This window comes from Lontra canadensis, unplaced genomic scaffold (genome assembly GCF_010015895.1).
Source record: "Lontra canadensis isolate GAN:19392208 unplaced genomic scaffold, GSC_riverotter_1.0 scaffold9, whole genome shotgun sequence".
In the NCBI taxonomy this organism is placed as follows: Eukaryota; Metazoa; Chordata; class Mammalia; order Carnivora; family Mustelidae; genus Lontra; species Lontra canadensis.
In genome coordinates this window covers 9,446,054-9,460,646 of record NW_022631003.1, presented here as the reverse complement: position 1 = coordinate 9,460,646, position 14,593 = coordinate 9,446,054, and the positions used below count along the sequence as shown (strand labels likewise).

Genomic DNA, 14,593 nt, shown 5'->3' with positions numbered 1-14,593 from the left:
TTTCTCATAACACTTGAAAGTGGGGTGAGGACTGAAATAATCAAGAAATATTCCATGGGCATGGATGTTAAGATAAAATGTTTGAAGATGTCAAATTAACATGCAAATCCAGTGCAAGTTTAGCAAAATCCCCAACAGGATTTTGTGTGTAAGTGTGGAAAATGATCCTAAAATTCATATAGAATAATAAGGAAGTTTTGAAAAAAGAATAAGAACAGTGTCTTATTAGATCTCACAATTTATTATTTAGTTCTAGTGATTACAGTATGTGCTATTGGCACGATGATAGACATACTGACCAATAATAGAAACAGAGATCCAAGTGTATGTGAGAACTTGATTTATGGAGAGGGGCATGATAAATCAGTGGGAAAGACAGGGCTCTTCAACAAATAGTACTGAGACAATTGATTATCCATATAGAAAAAAATAAAATGAGATCTCTATTTCACATCATTCACACAAATACCATCTACATGATTTAAAGCTCCGACTTTGAGTAGCAGAAGTTTAAAAACTTTAGAAGAAAATGTAAGAAAAATATCTTTTTGACCTTGAGGGCAGTGAAAGACTCCTTTAAAGAGACCCAGAAAGGAAAAACCCTAAAGGGAACATTTGATATTTGACTACATTCAAAGTAAAGCATTCTATTTGATCAGAGAACAGTGCACAAGGCTAGCAGACACTAGGAGAAGATTTTTGCAAATCATATACTGCCAAATGATTACTGTCCATAATATACAAAGGATGACTACAAATCATGAGAAAAAAAAGGTAAACAATCCACTGGGAGAATGGGCAAAGGAAAAGAGCAGTTTGCAGAAGAAAGTATAACAGCTAAGAAACATATGAAATGATGTGGACATCACCAGTATCAGAAATATGCAAATTACAACTAACAATGAGACACCATTCATACCACTGATTAACAGGCATTTCAAAATACAAGATTTGTTGAGGATATATGTCATACACTGCTGGTGGGATGTAAATTGGTACAATTTCTCTGAAGAGAAGTTGAATAAAAGTGTAAGACAAATATAACATGCAGTGGAAATATACTCGCATGTCATGGCCTGGCTAATTCTAGAGTGGGAGGGAGGGCAATGGGGAGAAGGGGGTGTATTGCTTCAAAGGAATTGTAATGATTTACATTGTTAAAGAAGACCCAAAGCAAATGTAGAAAAACATACCAGCATTATTTAAATCTTTTGAGGATATGAGAATAATGTACTTTTGTCCTGTACTTTTCTATTATTTTGCAATTTCTTTAGAGAAGGAGTTGATTTGAGAGGCTTGAGGACTGAAACAGTGATTTTCAGGACACTGATAAGAGCCTCTTCTCCTTCCCTTCAGAAATCTGTGTCCACATTGCTCTCATCCTCACTTATTTTATTTTACCTTAAATAACACCTTTTTGGTGAGGCTCTCTCTGGCCTTTGACATTTCCTCCCTCCCTTCTTTGATTTATTTCTGTGCTGAGCATTTACCGTTATTTAACATGCTATATGTTGTTTGTATTTATCTCACTTAGCTCTCCATGGCAGGGGTTTCTGTCTGTTTGGTTCATTCTATATTTGCAGCACCCCAAAGAGGGCCTGGCACAAAGTCAGACTCTCAGTAAATACATTTTTTAAGATTTTATTTATTTATTTGAGAGAGAGAGAGAGAGAGAGAGAACAAGCGGGGGAGGGGCAGAGGGACAAGCTGCCTCCCTGCTGAGCAGGGAGTTTGACTCAGGGCTGGATCCCAGGACCCCAGAACCACGACCTGAGCTGAAGGCAGACACTTAACTGATTGAGCCACCCAGTCGCCCTCACTAAATATTTTTGTTAAATGAGAGAATGAACAAATGAATTCTGGGTTTTGCTCCTAGACGGTAGAGAGCTACCTGAATCACTGAAAGATACAGGAGAGCTGAAGAGGCAGGCTGGACTGTGTTTGAACTTGGCAGTCACTTTGGAAGGGAAGGTGGCATATGCAAAAGTGAGGTCAGCAGGGAGTGTGAAATCAGGGAATAAAAGGACAGATGGGCCAAACCAAATTGAAACTGAATCCAACTGAGCACTGAGCTTCTGTATGTACAAATAGATGTACTTGGCTATCCGTCTTGCTGAAGAAATTTGACCAGTCATAACAAAGATGGCTCAATAAGGAAATTCTCTATATTTATGTTATTAAAAAAAAAAAACCCTACAATTCAATTAACTACCAAAGAGGTTCTCTACCTCAGAGAGGGATTAAAAGCTACTGTTTTATCTGTAGTCTGTGACAGTATTAAGCAACTCTTACTGGTTTCCAATCATTAGACTTGACCCATCTGTTGTTTATCATTTATTGTGCAGGGGAAGGAAAGATTGGTTGTTAGAGCTAAAAATAGTATCAGCCATGTTGAATGGATCTTCATTGAAGAGTCTGATATTGAAAGAGATTTAAGGAATAAAGATATATATGTTTTCCTCTGTGTAGGCTTTTGCTAAATATTTCCCTCAAGACTTAAGGTTTGCTTGCCATGGAGCTGAATGAACAAAAGTTTGTTCAGGGGATTCTAGTTCCTCAATTTTAGAATACCTATGATTCCATTGGTAGGTTTATTAAAATGAAGGATTTTTAGGGCCCTACCCGAGAGAGACAGGTGATTCTGAATTTCCAGAGTGTGTAGGCCCAAGAATCTGAATTTTAAATTTACCCTCCCCATGTGATTCTGATGCAAAACGGAGTGCAACACGTGGGAGAAAAATTGCTGTAGATGATTTTAACTTTGACTCAATCATCTCACTCTTTTGCCTGTGGACCGGATATGTGCAGTGTCGTGTTGGGTGCGTGGTAATAATATGTGTGGGTAAAGTAAGTGTGCCAACACGAGCAGTTTGAAAGCTGTAAATAATATGCTTACCACAGAAAGAGCAGCACATGAATAAATACGAAATGTGCTCCTGCAAGAAGCTGAAAATCTAACACAAAACAGTGTATTAACTGGTGGGAAGATAAAAAAGGTGTAAAGTATTCATTTCCTCTTGCTGCTGTAACGAATTACCACAAACTTAGTCACTTAACACAAATTCATTTTCTTACTGTTCCAGTGGTTAGTAATTCAAAATGAGTCTTATGGGATTAAAATAAAAATGTTAGCAGAGCTGGTTCCTGCATTACCTTTCCAGCTTCTGCAACTGTTTTCCTTCTACACTCTGGTTCATAGCATCGGCAGCTTTCTCTCTCTTTTCTGTCATCCTATTAAGCATTCTCCTTTTCTGTCCTCAAAACTCCCCCCCACCTCCGTCTTGTAAGGACATTGGTGATTCCATTGAGGGCCCACCCAAATAATCCAGGATGATCGCCTCATCTCAGAATTCTTAATTGATCACAACTGCCAAGTCCCTTTAGGGAACATTCACAGGTTCTGGGGATTGGGGCATGGCGTTCTGGGGGCCGTTATTCAGGCCGCTATTCAGTATATTAGAAAAATGTGACAACAGCATTGTGACTATGGCAAAGCCGTGTCCTTTCCTTGAAGTATCCGTAAGTTAGGGAATTTGTGAGCTCCATCGTGAACTAGCAAATACTGTGCTTAGTAAATAAACGTGAAGTGATTTAGAAGAAGAGACTATACAGGTTGCCACAGTGCTAATTTCCTCACCTGAGGCAAAATGCGGTTGGAAGGTGTAATCAATCTCTTATAACAGCATTTTAGTGCTGGAGCGGACAAGGACCTTCAAAGTTTATTGCCATTTTGTGGGAGTCAGCAACATGTTGTTAGTCCCTACTGGGCGAATGGCCCTGTATTAGACATAGTAAGGAGTGAAAGGAGAAATTGGAAAGATGGACACAGTACTGAAAGAAGTTGTTGTCCTCTGGAGAGATGAGACAAACACACTTCAAACAGAGAGAGCCGATGAGCCCGAAGAGTAAAGGCTACTGGGTCCCAAAGGAACAGGTAGCAACGCTGTCTCAGAATCCTTGTCAGACACTCTGAAGGTGGAGGGAGGAAGCCAGTAGGGTCAGGCCCTTAAGAACCTTGCCTAGTGACAGTATTCTGCGTCTCCATGACAGGATTTGATAGGAAATGGATTTGAGTAGAAGGCTGGTACTTGGCCTCACTCGTGATATGTTAGTACTGGTTCCCAGGATAGCTGTCACGGGGCTCTGGGACATGCACTCCACGGTGAGACTCCCGGAGAGGCCCTGATACTAGTTTCTGCGGTGCGTTTTGTGAGAATGGTCGGCTTTGAAGTAGTTGTGGGGTTGCTTTGGTCATGAGCTTCATTCCGAGTACCGTCCTAGGACTTTACTACCTCTCCATCCCTGATTCTAAATTCTCCTCCTTCCCAGAATGAGTTCTTGGGCTGCAGGGGTGGAGGCTGCCTATTATTGGCTGTTCTCACTATAAAAGCTCCAGAACAAATTTTTCCCTAGTAATGAGCTTTTTGACGCACAGGCCTCCCTTTCTCAGTACATCTGAAATTCTGTTGCTTCAGTCCTCTCTCTTTGTCTTTTCCAGTTAGGTTACTCTGCTTCAGACGCTGAGGTGACTCTCAGTGGCTCAGAGCAGCAATGGAGACTGTCCCCTTGATATGTCCTGGCTTCGCAAGTCCCTGTCTCCTGGGCCCACACAGCCTGCTGTACGCAGGCCAGCTCCCTCCCTAGGCCCCTCCCCACCTCCTCTTTATGTTTATTGGCTTGTGCTCTGAGCACCGATTCCTTGTTTCTGTCAGAATTTTGTGTGTATTGATTTCCCTTTGGCTTCACATACACACACACAAAAAGAAAATTATAAGACGAACACTCTTGGGCTTTTAGTTTCTTGTTTACACAATCCTTTCCTCTTGGTATCAATATATTTGTCTTCTACATAGTACCAGAAGCACCTGCTCCCTTCTCCCTGGCTTGTTCTGTTTTACTGCTTTGTATGGAGAACCCCCAAATCAAATTATATTCACAGAGCCGAATTAATTCAGCTTTATTGGCTGAGAATTTAGTGACAACAACAGCGTCGTTTTGCAGTTATTAAGAAAGAGACTGATTTTTCAGTTAGGTGGAAGGAAAAGTAAACTTATTATCATTACTATAGTGATATTTCAAAGCCATGAAATAATTACTATGTCTTCCAAAGTTCCTAGTGTATTCCTGCCATGCAGAATTTTCTCAGAGGATAACTCTGGCAAACCAGAAAGTTTGTTTCACTTAATGCACCGAATTACAAATGTCAAATGAGAGAAAGTGTTATTCAAGTCTTTATTTAGCAGGTGTACTACTGTTGTAAATGTTTTCTCTTTTCTTCTTTGCTGTATGGTGTAACTACACACTGTTTCACATAATTATAGAGCAACCACTACAATTCACTTTTAACACAACAAATAATTAAAACAATCTAGAAGAAAGGCTTAGGCACAGGGAGATTTAGTTTCATTGTCCTTTAATGTGACTTGATGACTATAAAAAACCTTTAAAAAAAAACTTCAAAATTTCAAAATTTTCCTCTGTAAAATCAGAATGTACTGCTAACTCCATGCTTCTCCTACAGATGTTATCTTTTTTTTAAAGATAAAAGAGAAAATCTATGAATTGTTTTAAATTATTAAAAGAAAGTCTGAAAAATTATTTAGTATATGATTTTAAAATATTTCTGACAATTGCATGTGTTTGCTGACACTTTTGCATTATATTACAATTATATATGTATTTTTACCTTTCCTTTGAAATCTTTACAGCAGTGAAAGATGAACATTATATGTAAGAATTTAAACAGTTGCTTGCTTTCCTTTATTTCCCTGGTGCTCTGTCCCTGTTCTGCTCATCACCATCTCTGTAGAGAGGATTCCTCTGAAAAGACAATGTAAATTAGATCTGCTTTATTATTCTCAATTATAAGACTTTGTTGCTGTTTCTCCCCACTGGACCAGGAGCTCCTTGAGAAAAGAGACCATCTCTCTTTTGCTTACCTTTGGACACTCAGCATGTGAACAGTGGCTTGACCATTAATGGATGCTTATTAAAATATTAACTGAATAAATAAATGTCCTGTGGATGAAATCCTTAATTAGTCTTTGATGTTATTATTATAAATTGCACAGCTCTCAGAGACAAAGTCAATTTGAATTTTCTAAAGTTCCCTTGCATTATGACTCCCTTCTATAGGATAGTCTATCCGAATAATGGCAAAAGCTGACTCCAGTGCTGTTTCTCCTATCCTTAAGAGCACTGATGGCATTTCACAGATCTGCCAGCTGCAAATGTGGTCTCAGGGTTCATCCCAACATGTTCTCTAAGCAGCCACTCTCAGTTTTCAGGATAGTTGAGACTTAATTGCCATCCCTGTTTTTATGACAAATGGATTTGAGATAACTGCCTTTAACATTTTTCCCCTTCAAAGATTAAAATACTTAAAATCTTATAAAGAGAGAAACAACTATACTTTAAATATAGAGAGTCCATCAAACTACGAGGTAAAGGCCCCTGAGAACACGTTCCTATTTTGAGCATTCAGATGTTCTAAGAGATCAAAAATATGTAACTCTTACACCTTAGTTCATTGCTATGATGTATTACTACATCATAAGAATATTTTCCAAAGCCAGCTTCTTCTATTCCATATTGGTTACTAAAGTTAATTTGATCTAATTGGTGTCAAGCTCATGGGAAGTTAGTGGGGAAAAAAAAGGAGGTACAATCAATAAAGGATGTTAGCTGAGTAGTTGGTATGCATGTGTTTCCAGGGGATGTGAATTGAGATATACCAATCTCTCAGGCATAATATAAACAGGTCATGATAAACTATTATCCCTGGAAAGAACTTGGAACAACGACCTGGAAAAGTAGAAGTAGTTAGGGAGAAAGCAGAGTTTCACATCTCTGCATGTTCCTTGTGTTGTATCCTTTCCACTGGACTAAATGGGCAGTTTGGTTTATACTGGTTGTTGGAAGAAGCTCTGCAGAGGGAGAGAAAAGCCCTGGTAAGTGATTCACATTTTTAGAGCTGGGCTCTTATCATGGAATATCAGAAAATTGAAATAAGCAGGTGTAATAAAATTGTATTTCATTGCTTTTGAGTGATAGCTGTATTTATGAAGACTTAGTTTCTATGTTATGATTAAGTGGAACTTTGTTCTTCTGAAAGAAGAAAACAACTGTGGTTTTTTTTCACAGTATAAAATGAATTATTGTATGGTAAACTCCTGACTAACCACACAAAAATTATCCAGTTGATGATGTATTTTGAACTATTCCCCTCATCCTTCAACTGGATCTCCTTTGTTCCAACAGGGCACTGGTGTGGGATGGGTATAGACAAGGTAAATGATTGTCCTTAAGTGAGAATGTGACTATAATTGACTTTATTTGGTAACCAAAGAAGCAGATAGAATGTTAGGACTAGTTGAATAAATCCATCCATTTTTTTTTTTCTGTATCCCACTGCCATCTCTCCAGTCCAAACCATAATCATATTTTACTAGGACTTCTGCAATAGTCTAACTCATTTCCTTCTACATTTTCCGATTCCCTTCTAGCTCATCATCTACACTGCAGTGATATAATCTGTTTTTTTCTTTGTTTCAGTGACACTTTTCCCTGCTTTAATATTTTTTGCCTTTTTCTGCTTTTGGAATGAGCTCTCAATTACAAAACATCAAAGGCCATTAAAAAATGCCAGCTCTTGGCATACCATGGAGATGCTCACAAGTAGGGACAGGTAGCAGCAGCAGGTGGCAAAAGGTGGGAAGTGATTAAAGCAGGGGTTACAAATGTTCACAGAAAGCTAAAACTATCCAAAAGGTCGTGCCCTAATGTCAGCACAGGTTAGATAATTCACCACCTTGGTGTGTGGTCTCAGTGTGTTTGGGTTCAGATTTTACAAGGCAATAGAATTTCTTCTAGTTAAGAGTTCTTGGCTTGCACCAATCACAGGGTGGCCAGAGAACACTAGACAAGTAATCCACATCATGTATTTAATACATGCCGCCCTCCTCCTATCTAGTAACCATCAGTTTGTTCTCTATAGTTAAGAGTCTCTTTCTTGGTTCTTTCTCTTTTTCCCTTTGCTTATTTGTTTTGTCTCTTAAATTCTACCTGTGAATGAAATCATACGGTATTTGTCTTTCTCTGGCTGGCTTATATCACTTAGCATAATACTATAGCTCCATCCATGTCACTGCAGATGGTAAGATTTTATTCTTTTTTATTCTTTTTGATGGTAAGATATTCGTGTGTGTGTGTGTGTGTGTGTGTGTGTGTGTGTGTATCACATCTTCTTTATCCATTCATCAGTCAATGGACACTTGGGCTGTTTCCATAACTTGGCTGTTGTAGATCATGCTGCTGTGAGCATCAGGATGCTGTGTCCCTTTGAATTAGCATTTTTGCATTCTTTGGGTAAATATCTATAGTGCAATTGCTGGGATATAGGGTAATTCTGTTTTTAACTTTCTGTGGAATCTCCATACTGTTTTCCAGAGTAGCTGTACCAGTTTGCATTCCCACCAACAGTGCAAGAGAGTTCCCTTTTTTCCACATCCTTGCCAACACCTGTTGTTTCTTGTGTTGTTGATTTTAGCCATTCTGACAGATGTGAGGTGATACCTCATTGTAGTTTGATTTATATTTCCCTGATGATGAGTGATGTTGAGATCTTTTCACCATCTATATATCTTCTTTGGAAAAATGCCTGTTCATGTCTTCTGCTCATTTTTATTTGGATTATTTGGCTTTTGGGTGTTGACCTTTATAAATTTTTTGTATATTCTGTATACTAACCCTTCATCAGATATGTCATTTGCAAATATCTTCTCCCATTCTGTAGGTTGCTTTTTAGTTTTACTGATTGTTTCCTTCACTGTGAAGAGCTTTTTATTTTGATGAAGTCCTAACAATTTATTTTTGCCTTTGTTTCTCTTGCTTTAGGAGACCTATCTAGTAAGAAGTTGCTACTGCTAATGTCAAAGAGGTTACTGCCCGTGTTCTTCTCTAGGATTTTAATGGTTTCCTGTTTCATATTTAGGTCTTTCATCCATTTTGAACTTATTTTTGTGTATGGTATAAGAAAGTGATCCAGTTTCATTCTTTTGTGTGTTGCTGTCTAGTTTTCCCAGCACCATTTTTTGAAGAGATTTTTTTTCCCCATTGGATATTCTTTCCTGCTTAGTTGAAGATTAATTGACCATATATTGTGGGCTTAAATCTGGGTGTTCTGTTCTGTTTTATTGATCCTGATGTCTGTTTTTTTGCCAGTCCCATACTGTTTTGATCATTACAGCTTTGTAATATAACTTGAAGTTACTTCCTGCTTTGCTTTTCTTTCTCAAAGTTGCTTTGGCTATTTAGGGTGTTTTGTGGTTTCATACATATTTTAGGATTGCTTGTTGTAGTTATGTAAAAATGCTGTTGTTATTTTAATAGAGATTGCATTAAATGTGTAGATTGCTTTAGGTAGTATAGACATTTTTTTTCAGACTTGGAAAATCTGAACGTTTATTATGATAAATAATAGCTTTGGTAACTTGTGGCTATTACAAGTATTAATGTTAAAAATTGTGCCTGTGACAAATGGGAAATTATGTAGTCAGGGTAACATGTGTGATGGCATTGCCTATGATGACATTGTTGGGTTAGTTCCCTTTAATAGGTTAATATATCTTAGTATTGACCAATTGTTAAAATGCTTTCACATAAATGTTCTTTTTAAAAATTTTTCCTCCTATTTCCTGATTTAGAATCTTTTTAAAAAATTAATATATAATGTATTATTTGTTTTGGGGGTACAGATCTGTGATTCATCGGTCTTATGTAATACCTAGTGCTCATTATAGCACACACCCTCCCCAGTGTCCATCATCTAGTTATCACATCCCTCCACCCCACTCCCCATCAGCAATCCTCAGTTTGTTTCCTATGATTAAGAGTCTCTTATTGGTAGTATAGACATTTTAGCAATATTCTTCCAATCCATGAGCATGGACTGTTTTTCCATTTCTATATGTCATCTTCAATTTCTTTCATCAGTGTTTTATAGTTTTCAAACTACAAGTCTTTCACCTCTTTGGTTAGGTTTATTCCTAGGTTTCTCATTATTTTTGGTGCAATTGTAAATGAGATTGATTCCTTAATTTCTCTTTGCAGTGATGTAATCTGTTAAAACCTAATTCTGATTGTCATTTTGTGCCTTAAAATCTTGTCTGTGCCCATAGTATTAAATTAAATTCTTAGTATTAAATTCTTTCTGAAATGCAAAAGTAATTTTGTTATTTTCTGGCTTAATATTTACCAATGAAGTGCCATCATTATTATAATAAAATGCCAATGTTTGTTACTAATTTTAAAATCACTTATTATTTGGTCAACATTGTTGCCTTAGCACATAATGTTATTTTGGTCTGGGATTTCCACTTCGTAGCTTACTACATTCAGCTTATCTTTCAAGATCTAGGTGAAATGTCCCCTCCTTCTGAGGATCCCACAGTTTTATTAAAGGGTTCCTGTTATATACTCCCGTAGGACCTGCACACACCTGTGGAGTTAATTCATTCCTTCATCAAAGGTTTACTGAATGTCTACTAAGCACAAGACACTTGAGAAGTAAATTGAACAAAATATTTTGACCTTCAAAGTGAAACTTTCACATAGTTAGAATTAATAGGTAAAAATCTTTGTTCTCATGCAACTCATATTCTTGGGAAAAAAAGCAACAAGAGGCAAAATGAATAAGTAAAACATATGTTTTGTTAAATGGTGATAAATGTTACAGGAAACAATAAAGCAAGGAAGGGAGTCCTGAAGTGAGAGGAAAGACTTCTCAGAAACAGGAGGTATTGGGACAAGTATCTAAAAGAGGAGGGGATAAGTCATGGAGATACCCAAGGGAAAACTCAAAGCCTTAACAGAGGAATCTCTGGTGTGTTTGAGGAATGGCAAGGAAGCTGGTGTATGAGTTGAGTAAGGTTAATGTGGAAGAAAGTAGTAGGAAATGAGGCCAGAGAGGTTAAGGAGACTAGATTTTTATAGGGATTTTGGGACCCTTAGAGAAACCTGGGCTTTTTCTCTGAATGAGATGGCAGGTCACTGGAAGAGGAAAAACAGAAGAGTGATATGATTTGATGTTCATTTGAAAGGAACATTTTGGTTGCTGTTTAGAGAACTGACTGAAGGGAGAAGGAATGAGACATCAGTAGAGAGCCAAAGGATTTAATAACCAATTGAATGTGGAATGTAAGAGAAAGAAGGAAAGAAGGATAAGGTTGAGGAATTGGCCTTGGGCAGCTGGATGGAAAGAATTTAAAGGGAACATATGTGTGTCTGTGAGAGAGAGAGAGGGAGAGAGAATAGAAGAGAAGAGGAGAGGAGAGGAGAGGAGATCTGGTATCTGGTTTCAAACATGTTAAGCTTGAGATGCCTTTTAGATATCCAAGTGCAGATATCCAATGGGCAGCTAGATTAATGAGTCTGGAAGTTGGAAATAGGTCTTCAGCATCTAATATTTGTAATCACGAGACTAAATGTTACCACCAAGATAACAAACATAGACAGGAAAGTGAAGATGTCTATGGATTGATACCTGGGACCCTCCAAAATTAAGTGATGAAAGGGATGAGGATGAGGAAGAGTCATTGAGGAGACTGAGAAGGAGTGGTTAATGAGATAGAAGAAAAAGTAAGATGGAAGCCAAGGGAAGAAAATGGTTCAAGGAGGGGAAATAGTGGTTCAAGGAGGGTGAAGCATGTTAAAGACTAGGATTTGACTGTTGGATTTGGCAGCCTGGGGCCATTAGTGATCTCAGTGAGAGCACTTTTGGGATATAGTAGGGATGAACATTGTTGGTATATAATGGGGATGAAAGCCCTATTGCAGTGAGTTCAAGAAGGATTAGAAGCAGGCAGTATAAATAGACAACCATCTTACTTACTATCTCATGGTGTAAGGGCTATTTTCATTCTGAAAAGTGTTTTAGTTTGGATTTTAACTTATATGTTCATACTAACTATATGGAAAACTCAAAGGCATTGCTGGAAACCATAGCTGGAGAAACTGTGCTCAAGAAAAATTTTTTGTTTGAAAACATAAGAAACAATACAGAGTACATGCTAATGAAAATTATCCAGTTTGGAGGCATAAATTGGTGATGTAGGAGATAAAGGAGAGAAGTTTGGGCATGATGTTCCAAAAGGCAAGAAGAGATAGAGTGTGTGGGGGTGGGGGCTTGGCCTCATGTAGGAGCTTAGTCAGTTAATTCTTTGTAATGGGGAAAGGCAGAGTATACTGTTAAATTGCTCACATATTTTTGTTGTGGATTTGTTTGTTTTCCACATACTATGAACCTCTTAAGAGTAGTAGGTGTAAATGTCTCATTCATTTTGTGGTAGGAATTTGTATTGTTCTATTTCTATCCCTGGCACACAGAGCAATGTATACAATGCCTGGTACACAGAAGGCATGCAATAAATGTTTGAATGGAGCAAATAAAATCACTGTGCTAAGCTGTGTATGTTTTATCTTCTCATGCAGATTGGATTATTTCCATCAAATCTTGACAAACAGATTGATTTAATTGTTTCTCTTGTCTGGGCCTACATCTAGGTTGGCCAACTGGTAGAGTTGATTGATGGGAATGGCTGTGTTTCTACTAAAATCAATGATGCTTTGTAGGAATAAAATCAGCAACCTTTTGCTGTATCATTTTACAGTGGTCCTGGTTATAGTTTCAATATGAATTTACTATTTACTTCACCTTTGAGCCTTCTGAAAGCTATCCATTCTTCCTCAGAATACATTTGTTATTTTAGTTTACCATTAATATGGCATATATCATTATTTGTTATCATCTAACTTAAACTTACTGAGTCCATGGGAAACTCTTTGAGAATGGGGACTACACCTTCATTGCTTTTTTTCCCCTCAAAATCATTTGTACAGTCTCTGGTTAGAAAACATGGCTTCATCACTAAATCAAAAATCCTTAGTCTAGGCCCTGGTGCAAGTTAGATGCCAAATAAATATTTGTTGAGTGAATGACTACATTATGTAGTAATGTAAATGATTATTGTCTGTGGTATATGCTGATGATGCCAGGACCAGATTTCCTTTCCTGTTTGATGTGCCTACCTGCCAGCTTTTCATTACTTTGCTCCTAGTAGCTCACACCTAAAATCTTTTTCCAGAGGGCCGTCTTTGGGCCACTGGAGCTACATCACCTAGATGCTCCAAGAACAAGAAGTCCTTGGGATTTTAGGCCTTGCCCTTAGTAACCAGTATCCAATGACTGAGATACAAAGTATGGAGGTTTAGCTCTCATGCCTCAATGCAGTGCAAACTTGCAAGTGCAGTTTATACTCTAGAGCTCCCTGTGGGATCAGGCTAAGGCCAGGACTTTGCCTGAAATTGCATGCAACCTTCCTTGACTTCTTAGCCTTCCTTATCTTGCTTGCCTTGCTCTCTTGTAGGTTTCTCCGAAGAACACTTTCTTAGTGACTCACTTGTATGCTCACCCTTTCCTTAGGGTTTGCTTCTTGGGAACTTTACTTAATACAGTGCCTATTTATAATCAGTTAATGTCAGGGTCAGGGAATCATGTCCACATTCTCTCTGAGTGTTAAGTTCTGCTGTTGCAGCTGGTAGTTCCTGATAGTTTTTGGTTTTATATTACTGCCAACTAAAAGTGAAGGTGACTGTGAACTAAATTTGATATTTGATTTGGTTGTTGGGTAGGAAGTACCTTCACTATTTCAGTAAATAATTGTTATTGAATTTAGTAAATATCTTATTGAGTTACGGTTCTTTCTAACATCAAGTCAGAATGCATTTTTCTTAACTTTCTACTCTTTGTGTTTGTATACGTCGCTGTTCTCTCTCCTTAAGCAAGGATAACAGAATTAATTGTATAATCAATTTTCATATGATTGAGTACAGCTTTCCTTCGTCTTCCTGTTGAATATAAATACCCATTTCCACATACTGAGTAAACCATTTATTTTATTTTTGTAGTGATTTGAAAAGAACACAAACTCCTTTATCTGTAAAATGGGATTGGAAATAATGTGTTTTAGAACTTAAAAGCACTTTAGTCAACACCTTCATTTTATAAGTGAGAACATTTGAAGCCCAAAGAGGTTAAGTAATTTGTTCAATGTCACCCAGCTTGCTTAGTGGCATAGCAGGACTAACGCCCAACTCCCTGACTGCTATGTTCTTCACTGCTCTACAAAATGCTTATTTCTTATTCACAGAATTGATATGAGGATTAGGGGCCACATCTGTGAAAAATAGATTTAGCCTTTAGGAAGAAAGATGCTGGATAGCTTTATGAAATCTTCATGTAAACTAATCTCATTTTAACCTTTTCTGTACAATTGTTAGTTTTGTTCAGTTTGTGTTATTTGCCTCAGGCTTCTTTTTGGCCAAGGACTAGATAATATACAAGGCTTGATTTAAAAATCAATATTAAGTATCCAAGTTGTATTAGAAATATGAAATACTTCAGCTGGTTTTGAAGCTGGGAGCAGTTGTAGCCAGACTTCCAGAATGGCAGTCATTTATGTACAGAAAAAGTTTGCTATTCCTACTTTGCATATTGGGAATTAGGACATTTGGTTCCAAAGAAAAGAAGGAAGCA

The 14,593-nt window shown here is 37.6% G+C and overlaps 1 protein-coding gene across 1 annotated transcript in view; it reads left to right on the top strand.

Moving 5' to 3' along the window:
- TRHDE (thyrotropin releasing hormone degrading enzyme) overlaps positions 1-14,593 on the top strand; it is a 362,821-nt gene that overhangs the window by 90,101 nt on the left and 258,127 nt on the right. The window lies entirely within an intron of this gene.